This window comes from Pleurodeles waltl, chromosome 9 (assembly GCF_031143425.1).
Source record: "Pleurodeles waltl isolate 20211129_DDA chromosome 9, aPleWal1.hap1.20221129, whole genome shotgun sequence".
NCBI classification, from domain to species: Eukaryota; Metazoa; Chordata; class Amphibia; order Caudata; family Salamandridae; genus Pleurodeles; species Pleurodeles waltl.
In genome coordinates, this window is record NC_090448.1 from 280,276,805 (window position 1) to 280,298,674 (window position 21,870).

A 21,870-nucleotide genomic window follows, 5' to 3' on the forward strand; every position below is an offset into this window, starting at 1 on the left:
GGCCTCCTTGGTCGTTCGTGCTCAGCGTCTCAGGTCCTCCCAACATTTCCAACAGTGGGTGCTCCGCCTGCCATAGACCCCCAGGGTTTGCACGCCCTTGGCGATGGCATGCCATAATCCCTTCTTTTGATGGCCGCTGACCTGCAGGGGCAAGCCAGACAGCAGAACACCATTAAACAAACAGTCCAGCCTGTCACACAAATTGCCCACCATCACCATTGGCACACAGATAGGCCAGCGTACAACATTTACACCACCAACAGACAATCCCCCCACCCACCCTTACACAATGCTTTCACACACATCTCCATGCATCCTTGCCACATACATTGTGGCCAAAGTGCACTTACCTGTTGATCTGGAGGCCGATACAGCTGTCCGTACTGGGGTAGGGCCCCATCCACCAGTCGCTCCAGCTCCTCCGAAGTGAAGGCTGGGGCCCTTTCTCCGGTCACAGGTTCCAGACATAGGTCACAGCAGCACACGCAGTGGAAGTGTTCTCCTTTTGAAGGTCAGGAAACAAGTGAGGAATCAGATTGAAAATGGCGGTCACGTCCATGCCGGTGTACACCGTCACTGCCGGCGTAGATTCCCATTGGACACCGTACTACATAGAGCCCCATATTATCTAATGAGGAATTGCACGGCAGTGCAAGACCGCCTTCCGCCAAGACACCCAATGTCAACGGAATTATCTCACTTCGACCTGTCCCTCGATCCAGGACAGGCGGTCACCATTTCACGGGGAAGAAACAGGCATATCGACAATTACTGTGTCACAGATTAGACTGGCACATACTTCACCATTTACACTGTCCCAATACATAAGTGCACCATGTGGACTACAGTTGTGGTTTTGTTGTTCCAATTGTGACAGCCTACTCACTCTTGTGTTCCTTAGATACCTACAACAGCAGATGAATAGGAGGTGGAGACATAACCCTGTGTACAGACCTCTGGTGGACTTGGCTACACTGGAGGACAAGCACATAATACTGACCTATAGACTGGACAGCACCACAATCACAGAGATGTGTGCTCAGTTGGAGCCTGACCTGATATCAGCTATCCGTCATTCAACTGGGATTCCCCCCTCTTGTCCAAGTGCTATCAGTGCTCCATTTCCTGGCAACTGGATCTTTCCAAGATACAGTGGGCTTGGCAGCAGGCATGTCACAGCCAATGTTTTAAATCGTGCTGGCAAGAGTTTTGTCTTCCCTGGTGAAACACATGTGCAGCTACATTTCTTTCCCCCAGGTGGAAGATTTGGCCCGATTCTATGCAATAGGACATATCCCTAATATTATTGGTGAAATTGATGGGACACATATTGCGTTTGTCCCCCCCGCCACAATAAACAGGTGTTCAGGAATCGTAAGAGTTTCCACTCAATGAGTGTGCAAATGGTGTGCCTAGCGGAACAATACATCTCCCACGTCAATACTAAGGCCCATATTTATACTTTTTGACGCAAACCAGCGCAGGCGCAGGTTTGCATCAAAACAATTACCGCCGGCTAACGCCATTCCTACATGCCATGAGGGTGCCTTATTTAAGGATTGACTCAAACCAGGCGGCGCCAACGTGGGGGAAAATGGGGGTTGTGCGTCCAAAAAATGGTGCAAGTCAGGTTTGAGTCAAAAATCATGGCTCAAACCGGACTTGCGCCATTTTTTGTGGCACACCCCCCATTGAAATGACTCCTGTCTTAGCAAAGACAGGAGTCATGCCCCCTTGCCCAATGGCCATGCCCAGGGGACCTTTATCCCCTGGGCATGGTCATTGGGCACAGTGGAATGTAGGGGGGCCAAAGTTAGGCCCCCCTAAGCCACTTTAAAAAAAAATCAAAAATGATACTTACCTCAACTTACCTGTACCTACCCGGGATGGGTCCCCCCATCCATAGGTGTCCTCCGGGGTGGGCGAGGGTGGCATGGGGTGTCCCTGGGGGCAGGGAAGGGCACCTCTGGACTGCTTCCACGGTCAAAGACCATGGAAGTGGGCCCACAGGTCCCTTAATGCCTGCCCTCACCCAGGCGTTAAAAAACGGCGCACATCAGGCTGTGCGCCATTTTTTAAGGCCCACCCCCTCCTGTGTGTCAAAATGACGCAGGATTATAAATAAGGCGCACAGGCCTTAAAGTCATTTTTTGGACGAGAACGCCTTCCTTGGATGTCATTAACGCAAGGCGGTTTCCCGCTCCCAAAAAATGATGCACACAGAGAATTTTTGACATCGGCGGGGTCAGGCGTCATAGTATAAATATGGGGCAAGGTTTGTGCTGAATGTGTGTCAAAATTTTTGACGCACATTCGGTACAAACAGAGTATAAATATGCCCCTAAGTATTCTGGGCCAGTGCATGATGCCTTTGTTCTGAGGAATAGCAGCACCCCAAATGTGATGGCCCAACTACAGAGGCACAGGGTGTGGCTAATAGATGAGCCTTGGTCCCCACCTACTGTATGTTAGTGTATGCCTCTGGTGTCAACCCGATAGGATTGTGGGTTGCTAAATGTTGTCCCCCAATACTTGAAGGTGACTCTGGTACCCAAACCTATCATGGCTGTTGACCCCTGAGAGGATTGCCAGGACAAGGGCTGAAGAACGTTATAATGAAGCACATGGGCGAACCAGATGGATCATCAAGAGAACCTTCGGCCTCCTGAAGACCAGGTTCAGGTGCCTCCATCTTACAGGAGAATCCTTGTGCTACTCACCTGAGAAGGTCTGCCAGATAGTAGTGGCATGCTACATGTTGCACAACCTGGCCCTCAGATACCATGTACCTTTTCTGCAGGAGATGGAGACTGGAGATGCCCCGTGGCAGCAGTGGACCCTGAGTACAGTGAGGATGAAGATGCTGAGGACGAGGACAACAGAACATCAGTAATCTGTCAGTACCTCCAATGACACACAGGTGTGACAGTGTAGATTAACAGTTCTATGACTATTGGTGTATTCTCTGTGGCTGTGGCAAGATGGCATTCACTTCCTTCTACCTCTACTTACTGTCACCTATGGTGTATTGATGTGCTGACTAGAGCCAGCTACAGGTCATTATTTCTATGCTCTCACAATGTACAGTACATTTGCGATGGATGTAATTGTTTCCATGAATACACATTTTCAACACATGACATACAAGTAGTCAAGTTGTGTCCAAGGGTGTTTATTGTAGTGCTAAAAAATGATGGGAAAGTGCAAAGGAATGGGATGATGATGGAGGAAAGTCCAAGGTATTGTTCCAGTCTGTTGGTAGCACAGGTGCAGTGTCCAAGTGGCCTTAGGCAGTTGCTCCTTAGGGAGCAAAGGCAGTTCAAAGTGGACAAGGTGACAGTGTGGGACACAAGGGGGGCAATCAGGAGAGTCTCATTTCCTGCCGGTGGTCTTGGCAAGTGTCTCTGGCTTCTGTCTGGGTCGCAGGGAACGTTTGCAGGGTGGTTCACCTTAAGCAGGGGGAGGGATGCTGGTGGCCTGTGGGTCCTGTGGCGGGGCCTCCTGGCCACTAGCGGCAGCAGAAGTAGAGGGCTGGTCAATGGACTGGGTAGTGGTAGGGGCCTGCTGTTGTGTTGTTGTCTCCCTCATGATGTTGGCCATGTCTGCCAGTCCCCCTGCTATGGAGATCAGTGTGGCGTTGATGACCTGCAAGTCCTCCCTGATCCCCTGTTACTGTCCCTCCTGCAGCCGTCTATTCTCTTGCACGTTGTCTAGGATCTGGCCCATCGTGTCCTGGGAATGTTGGGAGGCTCCCAGGATCTCAGAGAGTCAATTCTCTGCTCCTGTCCTCCCCCTGGTGCACAGCAGTCCTCCCACTATCCCTGTTGGCCTGTGCCTCTGTCCCCTGAACAGTGTGCCCACTGCCACTGACCCCAGGTCCCTGATTGTCTTGGGGGCAAGGTGTGGCCTGGGGTCTCTGTACATGTGGGCACACTGCTGATTGACGTGTGGGTATGCTGGGTCGGTGCTCTGGTGTTAGAACCTGATGTGGGAGGCTCTGTGGTGGTCTGTGAGTGGGCTTGGCTGACCAGTTGTCCAGTGGTCCCTGATGGGCCAGGTAGGTCATCCAGATCCAGAAGTCCAGAGTTACTGTCATCACTGGGGGCATCTTCTGTTGGGGGACTGGATAGTTGTGGCACCTCCTCTCCGCTGCAATTGGCTGGGGTACCTGTGGGGATGTAAGAGATGTATTATGCTTCATGTGTATGACATATTGTACATCCCTATCCTCCCCTCAATGGTTGCTGTTTCCCTGCCACCTTTTGTTTGTGTATGGTGATGTATTGTGTGATTGTCAGTTCCCCTCTGCTGTGCATGCTTTGGTGATGGGTGTCCATGCATTGGTATAGCATGCAGGATTTGCCATTGGGGTTAGTCACATGTATAGATGCAGTGTGTGGGTTGTAGTGGAGTGATAGGTGTGAGGGTGAGGGTGTGAGATGGCATGCAGGTATGGGGGTGATAAGTGTTAAATGTTGACTTACCAGTGTCCAGTCCTCCGGCTACTCCAGCGAGACCCTCAGGATGCAGTAATGCCAAGACTTGCTCCTCCCATGTTGAGAGCTATGGGGGAGGAGGTAGGGGTCCACCGCCAGTACTCTGTATGGCAAGCTGGGGCCTTGCTGCTATGGAACGTACCTTCCCCGTAGGTTGTTCCACCTCTTCCTGATGTCGTCCCTTGTTCTTGGGTGCTGTCCCACGGCCTTCACCCTGTCCAAGATTCCCTACTGTAATGCCATCTTCTGGGCAATGGAAATCTGCTGTACCTGTCCTCCAAACAGCTATGGCTCTACCCTGACAATTTCCTCCACCATGACCCTTAACTCCTCCTCAGTGAAACTGGGGCGCCTTTGTGGTGAATGGATGTTATATGTTGTGTGTTGGTGAGAGTGTGTTTGGTGATGTGGTGGGGTGTGTGATGTGGGGTGCATGAGGGATGTATGGGTGTCAGTGATGTGTTTGCAGTTGTTTCTGTGATGTCAGTGGCTAACTCTTGCAGTCTTTTGGTGTTGGCAAATGGTTGTGGGTACTGTGGGTGTATGTTTTATAGTGCTGTGGGTGTGTGTGGTGTGTTTATGGATGTCAGGTGTGTTTCTTTCGTATTGGCCAATGTGGTGTTGTTTTGTATGTGGGTGTCCATTCTGAGTGAGGCGGTATATACCGCCAATGGTTTACCGCTGTTGAATGTCCGCCGTGGTGATTTGTGGGACATAATGTGGTGGGCGTTGTTTTGTTGGCGTAACGGTATGGGTGTTGGTACTGCCACTTTAGCACTGACCTTTCGGCTGGCAGATTTGTGTGTGGCAGTATTCCGTCGGATTGGTGTGTATGTCTCATAATATGGTTAATGGATATCCAGCACCGCAGTGGTATGTTGGTGACCGTTAGCCTGGTGTCAAGTGGGATTTACCGCCAGTGTCATAATCAGGGCCATAGTCCTGATGCTGTAATAAATACCCAGTGCCACCTACCACATTTGCTGTTAGAGCAGAGCGTGGCAACGTTGTGCACCTTACCCCAGACTTTGTTTAGATGCTTAGTTCAATGTTATGGTTTCCTCGATTGGCTGAACATGACCCCTTGTGCCTGGCATCGACTCCTGGAGAGAAACATTGGCTCATTGCTACACTCAACCCTAGTACCACTGGACTTGTGCCTGTGGTCTCTGTTGGGCCAGGAATGAGGAGCTGCAAAAGCCCTGAAGGACCTGGAGGATTTCTTTCCTGAGGGCAAGAAATTTAAGAATGTGGTGAAGCGGTTTCCCCCTTAATGCAGTCCTACTTTTTCAGAGCACGACACACTATGCAAGACTGTTTCCTTGAACAGTAGGCATAGGCTTTTGCACTTCAAAATGTTAATAGAGTATACTATACTCCAGCCAGACTATATGAGTACAGACAACCCAACAGTGCTGGCTGCCTGCGATGTGCTGAAGTAGAAACTGGGTTTGTACATTTAGCGTGGTCTTGTCAAGGAGTGCAAGACTTTTGGCAAGCTGTGTTTTGGGAGCTCGGTGCAATAGATGGGATATGACAGAGTGTTGCAGAGTACTGTTAGGGGACTGGTTGCCATAGGCTTACTGCTTGCGAAGAACAGTGTGGCAATGCGATGGGCCCCAGGCCCCCTGCCAAATTTACAGGAATGGCACATAGTTACGACATATTGTAGTACACATTTGGACACATACCTTGAGCTACTCCCAGGCTGTAGCAATCCACAGGATATTCGGGGCCATAGCAGGCTTACCTAGCTGGAATCGAGGTGCAAGTGTTGTTGGGGGAGGAGAGTAAAGGTGCCTCCGCATAGTAGGTGAAATTCTATACGTAATGGCCTATGTAAGTCAGGAACTGTTTGTGCTCAGCATTTCACTGCACAAATGTGCCACATGCCAAACGCAATTTTCCTTGTGAGAATGGGATCAATGCGGGCCACATTCGAGTTATTCTTGCTGCTGGAATGCCCATGGTTGCTTTCAGTGAGGGAGGGATTGTTGTGGACCCTGCTTATCCTGTCTGTATGTGTAGCAATTATATGGTGATTGTATAACCTGGATACTCGGATTCATGATTATACCAATGTATCATGATCTATGATGAGCTGTATGTTTGAAGAGGAAAAACATAAAATAAAGTTCAAAACACTAAGGGGAAAGTCATTAATAAAAAAACAATACAAGGGAAGAGACAATTGGAAGTTTTGAGTCAAGGTCAACATTTTGCACGTAGGGTTTTAGGGACAGAGTAGATTTCATAATATAATGCACTGTGAGGGCGCAAAACTGTTGAAAGAATACTGATATCCATACACTCCCGTTCGTTAATCACTTATGCTGTTTTTGCATAATAATAGTGTGCTGGTGGTGTGTCACCTTTTGATCTTAGGAGCTGAACAATCTTCCTGTGATGCACCGGCTCTGTGATGGAACTGGGCCCCCCTACTACAACTACATTAATGTCCTCTACAGTTTCTCAATTTTATCCTTGTAATATTTAGTTTTTTTAACATATTTTATCCAGTAGTGACTCAATAAATCAAGCTGTTTCAATAAATAAAAACATAAATGCCCAGTGCATTCGTAGAGCAGGAAAGTGACAGATTTTCTTGCTGAACGCCGGGTTGACACGATGGGTAGGCTGGATCAACACCATTCCTGCTGGTTGGTGACCTCCACGATCCATTCCTATGCTTGCAGCCAATGCAGAGAGCACCAGAGGGTCGATATGGCATTGGAGGGTGAAGTGAGTGGACCGCTTTCTCTTTCTGTTGACAGCTTTTCCCTCTACCTGACAAAAAGTCTGCGTCCGAAGATCACCTTCAGAAGAGAACTGGGCCATTGCTTCCTTTGAACTTTTGCTACATCCCACAATTGAAAATGGGGCACCAGCCACTGGTGGTGGACCACGCTGGAGCCACTGCACCACGTATCGGGTGAGAGGAACACTGATGAAGGCAGATTGTAGAGCTTCTAATGAAACAGCAGAGTCTACAGGGACCACCATATCACATAGAAAGAGGACAAAGACTCATTGGTAGCAGAAACATTAGCCCCCTTTAATGTGGGAAGCCCACTATAGTAATGACATTATAAAATAGATACCCTATCAGTCTTGTGCAATGTGCCAGTGGGAGGAAGGCCCCCACCATCACCATCCCTTCTCTCTTCCAGCTTCATGTTTGACAATATTCCTCAATAGAAGTGAATTAATTTAGAAGACAGGCTATTTTAACACAAAGATGCAACAATCCCCTCCTTCCTTGTCTCTCTAATGTCAGGATGTCTATGCCAGTAAGGAACTGCAGTGAGACACCCACACAGAAGAGATATACTAGAGGCAAGCAGACGGAATGCTAAAACATTCAAAGGTACTATATCCAACTAGCGACCCACCATAATTGCGTCACAGAATTATCACTATTGTCATCATATGCTGTACCAGTCTAGAGACCAAACAATGAGTGAGGGACTGAGACATACTGTCATTGTCTAAGGGCATCTCCTGACCAAATGTATTCTCCTACATGTTCTGGATCCCCCTCTAATTACACAATTCATGTAGAAACAGAAATTGGTATGGTAATAATTGAACTTGGAAGAAGCAGCTTCCAGTCTGACCCCTCAAGTCAAAACCATGGCGAAGGCACAGGAAGGTACGCGAGTCATGCTAGATATTCTACTCAAAGAACTGGCAGAGATCAAAGCCTTTATAGGATCAGTGGGCACTGCTGTGATGATAACAGTAGCAGAAGTGCAATTCCTATGTATGGATTTCACAGTCTTCAATACCCAATTGGACACGATGGAACAACAGGTTATAGACCTGAAATTACAGATAGACACCTTACAAGAAGAGGGCCAGGATACATGGAAGTAGTATAATAAAGTGATCAACTTGAAATATCTTAGCAAGAAAGACAACATAAATGTTATACTTGTCAGCCTTAAAGTGGTCTTCCCCCAAATCTTTGCTTCTCCTCCATTTTTTCTGACCTTATTGTTGTTGTCTTTAGACTCTGCCCAATGTAGCACTCCTAAACAGTGCTAAAGTGCATGTGCTCACTTCTTAGAACATGGTAACATTTGTTCATCCCCAATTGGCATATTTAATTTACTTATACATACCTAGTAAAGTAGTACTACATATACTCAGGACCTGTACATTTAATGCTACTACTGGGCCTACATCACCCACTTCAACGTAAATACCTTTAAACATGTATCAGGCCTGCCACTGTAGCCTGTGTGTGCAATTTTAACATGACATTTACACCATTTTAAACTTTTTGCCAGGCCCAACCATCCTTTTTAAAGCATATAAGTCACCCCTAGGGTAGGCCAGGGACAGCCCAGAAGACAGGATGCAGTGTAAAGAGACAAATTTGTGTGTGTATCCCAGCATTGGCCAGACAGTGGCAGAAACAGAGCTGTGAGGTATTCAACACAGTGAGACAAGTCAAACTCACCACTATAGGATTGAAGACTACACTTGAAGGATAACTGGATAGAGGTAGAACCTTTCCTGGGTGGAGTCTTGCAATCCCAACTCAAATGTTACAGAATGAGACTTTTCAATAATACCTGATCTTGTAAAACTACAGGCATTGGTGGGAAAGAGAAAAAAATATGCAACCAGTTTGTTTTCTTGGAGGCAGGTAAATCTACCTACATGATATGGGTATTGGTTATCCATATGAGAAGGAAGACTGGTTGGTTTATACTGTTCATGCAGGTGGGGGGAAAGAGGGCCCAACATAGGGGATAGGAAGAAAAGATCCGGGTGTCACTGTAAGTAACAATGTATACTTAGTTATTGTTTTATTGGTTGCATTAGAAATATAGGCCCTCATTACAACCCTGGCGGTCAGTGTTAAATCGGCGGTAATACCGCAAACAGGCAGGGGGGGGGAAATGGGATTACGACCGTGGCGGAAACTGCCAACGTAGACAGCCACTTTAACACTCCGACCGCCACAGCAGTAGAAACAAACAGCGCGGTGGACACCTCCAACAGACATACGGAAGACAAAGTACCGCCCACTGTATTACAAGAGGCCTATCCGCCACGGAGCGGAACCAATGCTATCAAAAGCATGGCAGAAACAGTACACAGAAGGGAAAACACTCACCTCTCAACACCCAGCGATGAACCAGGACGCCATGGAGCCCGAACTTCAGGTGTTACCCATGTTGGTTTATCTCCTCTTCTACCAGGAGTACGAACGGAAGCGGCGGCAGCGGTGACCACCGTGAGTACTGCATCTACAACACAGGGGAGGGGGAAGGAAAGAGAGTGACACACACACACACACACGCAACATGCAACACCCCCACCCTCACCCACAACAACATACAAACAAATACATGCAGCAACATTACATAAACATCCCCCCATCCCCTGGGAGAACGCAAGGACAAAAGGAAATTATTTTAAACTATTGTAATCATGAAAAATCCATTATTTAAAACTCCAAATTCAGTATATACAAATATGTACACCAACTACACAAGTCATCTCCTGTAGCCTCGGATGGCTGCCCGCTGGGGACTGTCGTTGAGGCTGTAGACGTGCCAGGGGCGGTGCAGGTGGCGGTGTAGGTGGAGGCGCAGGTGGAGGTGCAGGTGGCGGTTGTGGTGGCGGGGCAGCTAGCGGTGTTCACCGCCGTACAGTTTGGCATGGTAGTGGACAGAAAGTGTGACACTGGTCCCTCAGTCGGTACCACCATGCCTTCTCCTGACCTGTTCTTCTGCTTTTGGGCCTTCCCCAGCTTTGATGGTGCCACAGTTGTCTTGCCACTATCCCCTTTGGTTTTTGCTGAGCCCTTGGTGGCTGGTAGTTTCGGCTTCTCCCTCTGGGATGTGGGCACCTTTTTCACCTTGGCAGATGGTGGAATGTCCTTGCCCTCGCTACGTGGCACTCTGGCAGCACTGATGGGTGGTGCACTCCATGACCCCGAAGTTGCTGGCACCACTGTGCCTGGGGAAGTGGTGGCTGAGCTTCTGGGCTGGGACCTGGAAAGCCTGGCCCTAGGGGAAGGATGGGGGGGAGGTGTAGGGAAGAGGTCAGTGTTAGCCAGGAAGAGTTTGTTAGACACACTGGGACGGGAAGATGGAGGGGGTTTGGGAGTGGAGGTAGAGGTAGTGGTTGTAGGAGGTGTACGTCTGCTGAATTTGGGTGAAGGTGCATGGGCCAGAGGCTGTTGTGAGGTGGATGGCTGTTGGGTGGGTGTGTGCCTGCGTTTGTGTACTTTGAGAGGAGGGCTCACTGACACACTGGTAGAGGACACAGGGGATGTGTGAATGGTAGTTGGGGTGGTGAGTGCACGTGAGCGGTGTGTGGTGATGGGCGTGCTGGTGATGGAGGTAGTGGCTGAGGATGTAGTGCATGCAGGTGTGAGTGGAGATGAGACAGGGAGGGAGGAGGAGGATGTGGAGGAGGGGGACACAGTGGAGGCAGTGGATGTTGCTATGTCTGTATGGGTCTGGTGCTTGTGTGAGTGCCTGTGGGATGTGTGGTGCTTATGTTTGCCACGTCCACTCTTGTGTGTTGATGAATGTGCATGCTGGTCTGATGGTGTTCTTGGGATAGGCTGAGGTACAGAGGATTGGGTCTGGGTGGAGGAAGTTGGAGGGGGGAGACTGGACACAGGGACAATGGCTGCCATCAGTGATGAGGCCAGACCCTGAAATGCTCTCTGTTGGGCTTCCTGCCCAGAATGAATGCCCTGCAGGTCTGCATTTGTTTGTTGCAAATGCCTCTCTACACCCTGGATGGCATTCACAATGGTAGATTGCCCAACAGTGAGGGATCTCAGGAGGTCAATAGCCTCATCACTGAGAGCAGCAGGGCTGACTGGGGCAGGGCCTGAGGTGCCTGGGGCGAAGGAGATGCCCACCCTCCTGGGTGATCGGTCACGGGATACACGCTGAGGGGCTGCTGGGAGGGCAATGCTGGTGGGGGGGTGGTGGCTGTACCTGTTGATGCGGTGGGCACAGAGGTGCCCGCCACCGCAAGGGAGCGCTCATCAGAGGAGGAGTCGCTGTCCCTGCCGTGGAGCTCCCCTCGCCCTCCATCCCACTGGTGGCTTCAGACTCCGTTGCTTCTCCCTCCAGGCCAAGTGGGTTGCAGCTCCCTCCTGCTCCGGTGCCAATGCTCCTCCGCCTGATGATGCTATTGCACACAAGAACAGGGAGACCACAAAAAGGGGGGGAGACAGAAGAAAGACATGTTCAGTGCATGCAACACCACTACCATTTGCAGACATAACTCAAAGGGAGCAACCCTCTGCACTATGCCATGCACTGACAGTTCCTAGAAATTTCAGCTGACCATGTGGGATGAGGCCTAAGACCAATTGCTGGAAGTCACAGGAGCCTGACTAGTTGTAGATGTCTCTTACCACTGGTGGGTTTTGAGGTGCCACATGGCCTGCCTCACAAGGGACCTTGCCTACCAAGTTTGCCCTGGACTAGGGGAATCCACTGCCCACCTCCCCACCCAGACACCTCGTAATGCAAGCTGAGTCTGCTGAATGAGAGTGTACTCACCCCCTTGTGGCTGCTGTGATGCCCTCAAGCGCCCATCCACCTCCGGATAGGCCACTGCCAGGATCCGGAACATCAGGGGGGTCATGGTGTGTCAGGCACCCCGGCCACATTGGGAGGCCATCCCCAGCTGGGCCTCCGCCGTCTTCTTGCTCTGGCAGCGCAGGTCCTCCCATCTTTTACGGCAATGGGTGCTCCATGTGTGGTAGACCCCCAGGGTCCGGACGTCCTTGGCGATGGCATGCCAAATACCCTTCTTCTGGTGGTGCTGACCTAGAAGAATGGTACAGGGGAAAGGAAATTACTTACCCGTCAGGACCGTCATACTCCTTGCCCCCCAGTTCCCACCCATGCCCTGACGCACATACACTCCCCATGCATCATGCTCACACTGTACTCTCCTGTTTTTCTGGAGGACCGTACAGTTGCGTGTACTGGGGAGGACCCCATCCACTAGTTTCTCCAACTCCTCTGAAGTGAAGGCAGGGGCCTTTTCCCCAGACACTTGAGCCATCGTCTCTTCCAGACACAGGTCACAGCAGGCCCTCTCCTGTTGAAGGTCAGGGATCAAGTGAGTGAACATACAGAAAATGGCAGTCACGTCACAGCGGTGCGTACCGTCACCGCAGGCGTACATCGTCATTGGCTCCTGGGACCCATAGGGCCCAATGTTAACCAATGCAGAATTGCGCTGCGGTCTTCGACCGCCCACCGCGACGGTGTACAACGCAAGCGCAGTTACCTCATATCCCCTTGTCCCACCTTACAGGTCAGGCAGCCACCATTTTCGGAGGTCACATGGGATGGATGTTAACTGCGTCACACCTATCTAGGCCGGGAATATAAACAGATACCGGCACATTGCGGATTAATAACGTTTCTGCAAATAACACATTGTGATACCTCAGTGTTGGATGACTCTCTGCTCGCTGTTCTCCTCCATAGGGCACGTCCGCTGGGGCAGGTGGTGAGATGGCGGCATCCTCCGGTGTACAGACCCCTGGTGGCCCTGTCGACCATGGAAGAGAGACACATCCTAGTCACATACAGACTTGATCGTGCAACAATCCAGGAACTGTGTGCCCAGTTGGAGCCAGACCTGATTTCATCTATCCGCCATCACACATGCATCCCCCCTCTAGTGCAGGTCCTGTCTGTACTCCATTTCCTGGCCAGTGGGTCTTTTCAAACAACAGTGGCCATGGCATCAGGGATGTCTCAGCCAATGTTCTCTAACGTGTTGTCCAGAGTGTTGTCTGCCCTGCTGAAACAAATACGCAGTTACATCGTGTTCCCTCAGGTGGAGGATTTGCCCACAGTGAATGGTGACTTCTATGCCCTGGGACATATCCCCAACATCATTGGTGCCATTGATGGTACACATGTGGCATTTGTACCCACCGCAGGAATGAACAGATGTATAGAAACCGGAAGGGCTACCATTCGATAAATGTGCAGATGGTGTATTTGGCAGACCAGTACATCTCCCATGTGAATGCCAAGTATCCTGGCTCTGTGCATGACGCTTACATTTTGAGGAATAGCAGCATCCCTTATGTGATGGGGCAACTCCAGAGGCACCATGTGTGGCGAATAGGTGAGCCCAAGGTCCCAATACAGTTGACATAGGTTTCTGGGTATGGGGCTGTCCCTAAGGGTTAGTGTTTGTCTAACAGTTGTCCCTCGACATTTGCAGGTGACTCTGGTTACCCCAACCTGTCATGGCTACTGACCCCAGTGAGGAATCCCAGGACAAGGGCAGAGGAACGCTACAATGAGGCACATGGGCAGGGGATCGAACGCACCTTGGGCCTCCTGAAGGCCAGATTCCGGTGCCTCCATCTGACAGGTGGCTCCATATACTACTCACCGAAGAAGGTGTGCCAGATAATTGTGGCCTGCTGTATGCTGCACAACCTGGCTTTGCGACGGCAGGTGCCTTTTCTGCAGGAGGATGGGCCAGATGGTGGTCTTGTGGCAGCTGTGGAGCCTGTGGACAGTGAAGAAGAGGAGGCAGAAGAAGAGGATATCGACAACCGAAACAACATCATCATGCAATACTTCCAGTGCGACACAGGTAAGAAGATGGAACTGCTTCCCACATCTCATACTATTGTTTGAGCTAGCATAAGTCTGTCATTTTAATTTAGTGTATCACTTTAATTATTCATTTCACAGATCTGGGTCCCACTTTGTGCCCTCTGCTATGTTCACTGCTGGCCTACAGCTGTGTTACATTGGTATGTGAACAAGTACATTGACATTGCTATGTTCCATAGTTATTGCAATTACACATTTGTGAAAGCACAGACTGACTCCAGATTGTTTTGTGACTGAAGTGTGTTTATTCCTGTGCTAATAAGTGGAGGGGTTGTAAAATGGGCTGGGGTGATGGTGGAGGAATGTCCATGGCAGAGTCCAGTCTATTTGTTTCACAGATGCATTGTCAAAAGGGGCATAGGAAGTGGAGCATTGGCATTTTAAGGATGGACAGGGTGACATAGTGGGACAGAAGGGTGACATTCAGGGGGGTCTCATTTCCTGGCAGGGGTCTTGGCAATGTTCTCTGTCTTGTTCCTGGATCTCAGGGACTGTTTGAGGGGTGGTTCTCCATCTGCAGGGAGTGGGGTGCTGGTGTCCTGTTGTTCCTGTGGCAGTGCCTCCTGCCCACTAGCGCCAGCGGAGGTGGAGGGCTGTTCATCGTCCAGGCTAGTGTCAGAGGCCCATTGTTGTGTCACTGTGTCCCTCCTGGTGTTAAGAAGGTCTGCCAGCACCCCTGCAATGGTGACCAGGGTGGTGTTAATGGACTTCAAGCCTTCCCTGATCCCAAGGTAGTGTTCCTCCTGCAGCCGCTGGGTCTCCTGAAACTTGCCCAGTACAGTTGCCATTGTCTCCTGGGAATTATGGTAAACTCCCATGATGTTGAAGAGGGCCTTGTGGAGAGGGGGTTCCCTGGGCCTGTCCTCCCCCTGTCACACAGCAGTCCTCCCAGCTTCCCTGTTATTCTGTGCCTCTGTCCCCTGAACTGTGTGCCCACTGCCACTGCCCCCAGGTCCCTGATCATCCTGTGATAGTGGGGTTGCCTGGGTTCCCTGTAGTGGTGGACACACTGCTGATTGGCGTGTCCTGGGGACAGAGGGATGGGCCCGCTGGGTGGGTGCTGTGGTGGTGTTTCCTGAGTGGGAAGGCTCTGTGGTGGCTTGTGCCAGTGGCAGGGGAACCAACTGTCCCGAGCTCCCTGATGGGCCGGGCTGGTCATCTTGATCCAGGCGTGCAGAGCTGCTGTCGTCACTGTGGGCCTCTTCTGTGGGGGGACTGGATATGTCTGGCCCCTACTGTCCGGTGACGTTTGGTAGGGGTCCTGTTGGGGTGTAAATGCATAATTATTGTATCTGTGTGTGCCATTGTGTGCAATGGGTGAGTGACCCTCTACTCCATTGCTTGCATTATTGGCTTGGTCTTTGTGTGATTGGTGATTTGGGGCATGAGTGAGTCTCTGTACTGGGTATGCTTGGGTGATGGGTGTCCATGCATTGGTGTTACATGCAGGGCTTGGTTTTGGGATGTGTGGGTTGTGTTGTTGGGTATCTGTGGGTTGTTGGGGTGATGGGTGTGAGGTTAAGGGTGGGAGTATGTGATGGCATGCAGGTGAGGTGGGGGGAGAAGGTAGTAAAGATTTGCCTTACCAGAGTCCAGTCTTCCTGCTACTCCTGCGAGGCCCTCAGGATGCAGAATTGCCAAGACTTGCTCCTCCCATGTTGTTAGTTGTGGGGGAGGAGGTGGGGGTCCACTGCCAGTCCTCTGTACTGCAATCTGGTGTCTGGAGACCACGGAACGTACCTTTCCCCGTGGGTCGTTCCACCTCTTCCTGATGTCATCCCTAGTTCTTGGGTGCTGTCCAACTGCATTGACCCTGTCGACGATTCTGCGCCATAGCTCCATCTTCCTTGCAATGGATGTCTGCTGGACCTGTGATCCGAATAGCTGTGGTTCTACCCGGACGATTTCCTCCACCATGACCCTGAGCTCCTCCTCTGAGAACCTGGGGTGTTGTAGAGGTGCCATGATGTGGTGTGGGTGATGTGTGAGGTGGTGTCTGTTGTGATGTGTTAGGGGATGTGTTGTGTGTGTTGTTTGAGGTGCGTGGATGTTGTATAAGTGATGGTGTTGTGTGTCTGTGGATGCTGGTGTTGTTTTAGGTGGTATCTCTCTCTGGCCTGCTTTCACATTTCTGGTTGTAAGGGTTTGTGGGTAATGCGGTGTGTGTTTTATATTGGATTGGGTGTGTGGGTGTTCTGTGTGTATGTGTATCAGGTGTGTGTATTTCAAATTGTCCAGTGTGGTTGTGTTTTGTATATGTGTGTGTATTTTGAGTGCGGTGGTGTGTACCGCCAATAGTTTACTGAGGTTGAAAGACCGCTGCATTGATTCGTGGGTCGGTGTAGTGTGGGCATATTCTTGTTGGCGTGACGGTGTTGGTTTTGTTTTCGCCAGTTTATCACTGACCTTTGGTGTGGTGGACTTGTGTGGGTGTCTGTATTGTGGCGGATTCCGGGCTGTGGGTCGTAATACCTGTAGTGGAATTCCACGGCCGCAGCGGTATGTTGGCGGTCTTCTGCACGCTGGTAAGTGGGATTTACCATCAGGGTTGTAATGAGGGCCATAGTTTATTAACCACACACACTAACTGACATCCATTTTATGATATTACAAGTCACAGCACTGTGGACACGAATCTGGAGGGACGACTCCATTTGGGAATGGTGCACGAAGCACCTGGGGAAACACTCTTGCCTGGTTATGGCAACAAGCCAAAGTAGCACAGATCCCAGACTCATCTATTCTACTAATTCTATAGGCAATAAAGAAAATGAGATACTTACACCTACATTTCAGACTACCTCTACAGTAGAAAGAAGGGACCTGCTTGCTTACGTCTTTGCGAAATTGAAAGTCCAAGACACAGTAAACATGGTGCGTTTTATATACACCCCAGTGGGGGCTAAAACGGTTTTCCTGTTGACCCTCTACAGACTTTTAGGTTTCTTTGGCAAAAGGAAGGTAAGGTAATAGTATTTATATAGCGCTTACTACCCCTGACGAGGCTTTGAAGTGCATTTCAGCGAGTACCACGCTACTCCAGAACCCAAAAGGAATTAGTGGTGGATTAGTATAGGGAAATATTAGTACAGTTTTAGTATTATTAGGAGTTAATTTGAGCCTCGGATATGTGAGTTTGTTAGATGGATTGACTTGACTAATGGAGGGGAGGAGGAGGGAAGAATACAAAAGTGTTAATTGGGAGCTTATAGTAATAGGATTTAGGCTTGGGAAGAGTAAAGGGGGGATGGAGGAGGGAAGAGTCTGTGGTAAGGGTTAGAGAGATCATAATAGCAGGAGGAGTTTTGGATGAGTTAAAGGTGAGATAAATGAGGGAGAATTTAGGGCCATATGTACGAACACATTTTCCCATAGACACAGAATGGGTAAAACCCTTTGCTACATCTGGCCCTTAGTAGGGTTGTTTGGGAGATCATGGTAGTAAACTGAGGTTTAGGTGAGTTAGATGGGGAAGAGGAGGGAAGAGCTTAGGCAGGGTTAGTTGGGAGATGAAAGTAGTAGAATGGATTTGAGATGAGTCAGAGTGGGAATGGAGGATCGATTGATAGAGACATGACATATGGTGATGGGTAGACAAAGTAAAGCTTACAAGAGAGTAAAAATCTAATATTGTTTATTTATAATTTTATATATATATATACATATATATATATATATATATATAAACACATTTTTTATCATTATTTTTATTTTATTTTTTTATTCTTTATTATTAATATATATATATATTTAGATTTATTTATAATTTGAATTTTATTTATAGATTTTATTTTTATTTAATTTTTTCTCTAGTACAGTAGGACTAGAGTAATAAATAGATATGTAAGTACATAGTAAGGGAATATATGTCCAAGGAACATAATAATGGTTATAATATGAGAAAAAAAGTAGTATTGCATAAACACAGACTTTCAAGATCTGTAATATTTGAAGTTAAATAATAAGTGTACTTTTCATTTATTTATCTGTAAACTTCATACTTGTATAGCACACTACTCACCCGTTAGGGTCTCAAGGCACTGTACGCATACCGCTGTGGAACCCCTCCTGGCTTTTCCCTGTGAGGTGCCCACTCCTGGGGAACCTCCAAGGTGAAGCCAGGCATCCCAGCACTGTTGAGGCCGTTGTGGAGATCAAGCAAGCTATTGCCCAGAGTTACAGAGTGGGACCCATGAATTAGATTAGGCACCGATGCGAGAATTATCAGGTCGGAGGTAATTGAGCCCAAGACCCGCCGAGGCGGGAATTGAACCCTGGTCCCGGGCCAGATTTCTGCATCAGGGTCTGCTGCTCTAACCATTGAGCCACACTTCTCCACTAACCATTGAGCCACACTTCTCCACTAAAATTTTTGAATAGCCATATAACTATGATAATAAACATTTGATCAGTGTGATATAAAATGAGAGCAGGGATTAATAAGTATCTAATATACCAACTTATCTAGGAGCTAAGCAATGACCTATGAACATGTTAAGCATAGAATAATATACTATATATATATATTCACACACACAAATACACACATATATATGAACATACATATACATATTTAAACTGAGTAAATGTACAATAAACAGGTTTAAAGAGTATGGGTGTAGTTTGTTGCGACATAGTAGCGATAAGTACTTTCTAAAGAGTTATATCTAGAATATACACATAATTAGATAAAAATATTTATCAACACAGGCATATGCAGTTCATAGCTGTTTGAATGGTGGTTATGAAGGAAAGAGCACACGTTATGATACAAGGAGACTCAAATATGGTATTAAACCCTTGATAGCTCAGGTTCAACAGACTCAAAGCACTGGTAACTTATTGCAAGATGTCATGACAGCCCAGTCCTACTGAAGACTCCCACTTCCAGAAGAGAGGGACTACACTTTTACGTCTGGAGTACACAATGCTTCTTACAGGATTGACTATTTCTTTTACTCCATAACTTTAACCAGATGACTAGTGATGACTTACATAACACTGGATAGTGTTTCAGACCATGATTTAAAATTAATTATCCTAAAGACATAGGAGTGTTGATAGACACCCAACTATGCAGCAAATGAACATTGCTAAATGCACAAGCCCAGAATAAAAGGAAAAGGTCCTTCTTATGGAATTAAATCACCTTACAAGGGATCACCGCTGATCTCTTCCCAAACCCCATTGGACACAATTAAATCTTACGTGAGAGAAGAGATGATGAGGGAGGTGGCATTTACAAAACAAGCAACTCCACACAGAGACAATAGAAAACGAGGTACAGCAGTTGACAACAATACACAATAAGTGTTGCACATAAACAAACTTAGCAAAGTTACTTCATCCCAAACGTCAACATAACAGGTCATACAACACCCAGGCTAAATGCTTACTTTTTCAGCTAGGGTAACCCCACAACAAATGGGGGTTAAAGACAGGAACATTTATTAGCTGCCCAGCTGCAGCAACAGGAATCAAAAAGGACAATACAAACACTCATAATAGACAGGGGCCAAACTCTCATCAACTCAATATATATCAGAAGTGAATTTGAATCCTTCTACAAAACATACCATTGCTCCCCTGTTACCAACTTGTAACCCACTATGGATGACTTCCTGAGAAAAACCTCCTTACTTCAACTTGATGGCATCTATTGAGAATCCTTGGGTGACAAAATAACAGAGGGTGAGATCAATCAGACCATTGATGGTATGAAGAAGATGGGCTGCCTCTAGAATTCTATACAATTAATACAGATTTGGTAACCCCAAAATGGATGAGGACATGATGGAGGTGGGTGTCCTTCAAAGGACCTACTATTCACAATGGATACGTACATGATGGAGATGGGAGTCCTTCAAAAGAAGTTCAATAAGACAAGGATCTCTCTCATACCTATAAACAGCACTGACCCCCTAAAATGTTCCAATTATAGTCCGACATTCCTATTGAACAGCAATATGAAAATGTACTCTAAGATACTTGCAAATAGTCGAAGAGTCTCCATACCCCAATTCATATACCCCGAACAAGTATACAGTCCTCTAACAGGTCCTCCACAAATCAATTGAGGACACTTATGCATCTTCAAACTAAAACTCAGACACAAGCAAAGCATTAGTGATATCTCTAGATGTTGAAAGGCATTTTAGCACATTGAATGGTTATATCTCTTTCATGGTATAGAAGAAATGGAACTTGCACAAAATGTTATTCAAAAGGTAAAGTGGCAGTATACTACCCCCTCGGTGGTAATACATGGTGGTGGTTACCTCTCAGATGAAAGGAACATTCAAATGGGTACCAGACAAAACTGCCCCCTATCATCATTACTGTTTGTATTAGCATTAGAACTCCAGACGATAGCCATCGAGGGGGAGACACAGATAAAGGGTATACAGACTGCAATAGGAGAACATAAAGCAATTTATTATACAGACGATATCCTAGTGACCATATCTCAACCAGACACATTGATCCCAGTACTCATGTCTCTCATAGACTCTTTTGTCATCTTTTCTGAGTATATAGTGAACTGGTCCAAATGTGAAGCTATACCCATGAACCATAGCACAACTGTCTTAATGGTGGAAGACTCACTTTTTCAATGGAAGTATTCCCATTAAAAATTCCTGGATGTCTGTATCAAAAGAGCCTTTGTGAATATGGTGAATGACAACATAAAAAAAACAGCTGGATAACATAATACTAGGTCTCAAAAGTCTGGTCCTCCTTACATCCCTCTCTCTCTCTCTGCCGATGAACCCAGGTCAATAAAATGAATATCCCACTACAGTTTGTGTTTGGAATGCTCCCTCTCTTTATAGTGAAAACCTTGCAATGGACTCTGGTAACCACCGTGGAATCCTTTGTCTGGAATGAGCAAAGACCAAGGCTTAAATGAGCAAATATATGCTGTCCCCAAGAGTAGAGAACTGAAACTACCACACATGGAGTGATATTTACTGGCACATGAACTGGCTCTAATTTTCTACTTCCTACACTCACATACGGAAATTCCTGCATGGGTTAAAATAGAACAATACTTAACAGATGCACACAAGCCATTATTCATTTATTACACAAATCACAGTCAGACAGATTAGACAAAGAATACCATCCTCTACATATCTCTATCTGTATAGAAAAGGCACATTCCTTACTTAAGGCCACAGCATTGCTGTACAGTAAAGCACATATCTGACACAATAGAGTCATGTGAATAGCTCATTTGGACATACATTAGACATCATGGAATGACAAGAGAATTAGGGATACATTCATAAGCCACTAGCAACACCTTGTAAATACAACCCCTTCACACGCAGCCCTTTGTGTGGAAGGGGGGTGCAATGTTTGTTGCTGTGGGCGAGGCACAGCAACACCCATTGCATTTTGACGCTGCCTCAGATTTAAGAGTTTTCGTAAACCTGAGCAGCGCCAAAATCTAACGCCACCCCAAGGGTGCCATTAGCAGGGTAAAACGAGGAAAAATACTTTTTATGCAGCACACATGGAAAGAGCAAAATGACAGACATGTTTGTATTTGTGCGGGAAGTTATCCCTTCGTGCACATAAGCAATCATTTGAAAATTATGCTTTGGCACTTCTGTGTATGCTGCATTCTGCAGCACACACAGAAGTGCCAAATTGCATTAATGATTGTTTATGTGCAGGAAGGGACACCTTCCATCACATAAACAATCACAACCCTCAATGCAGAC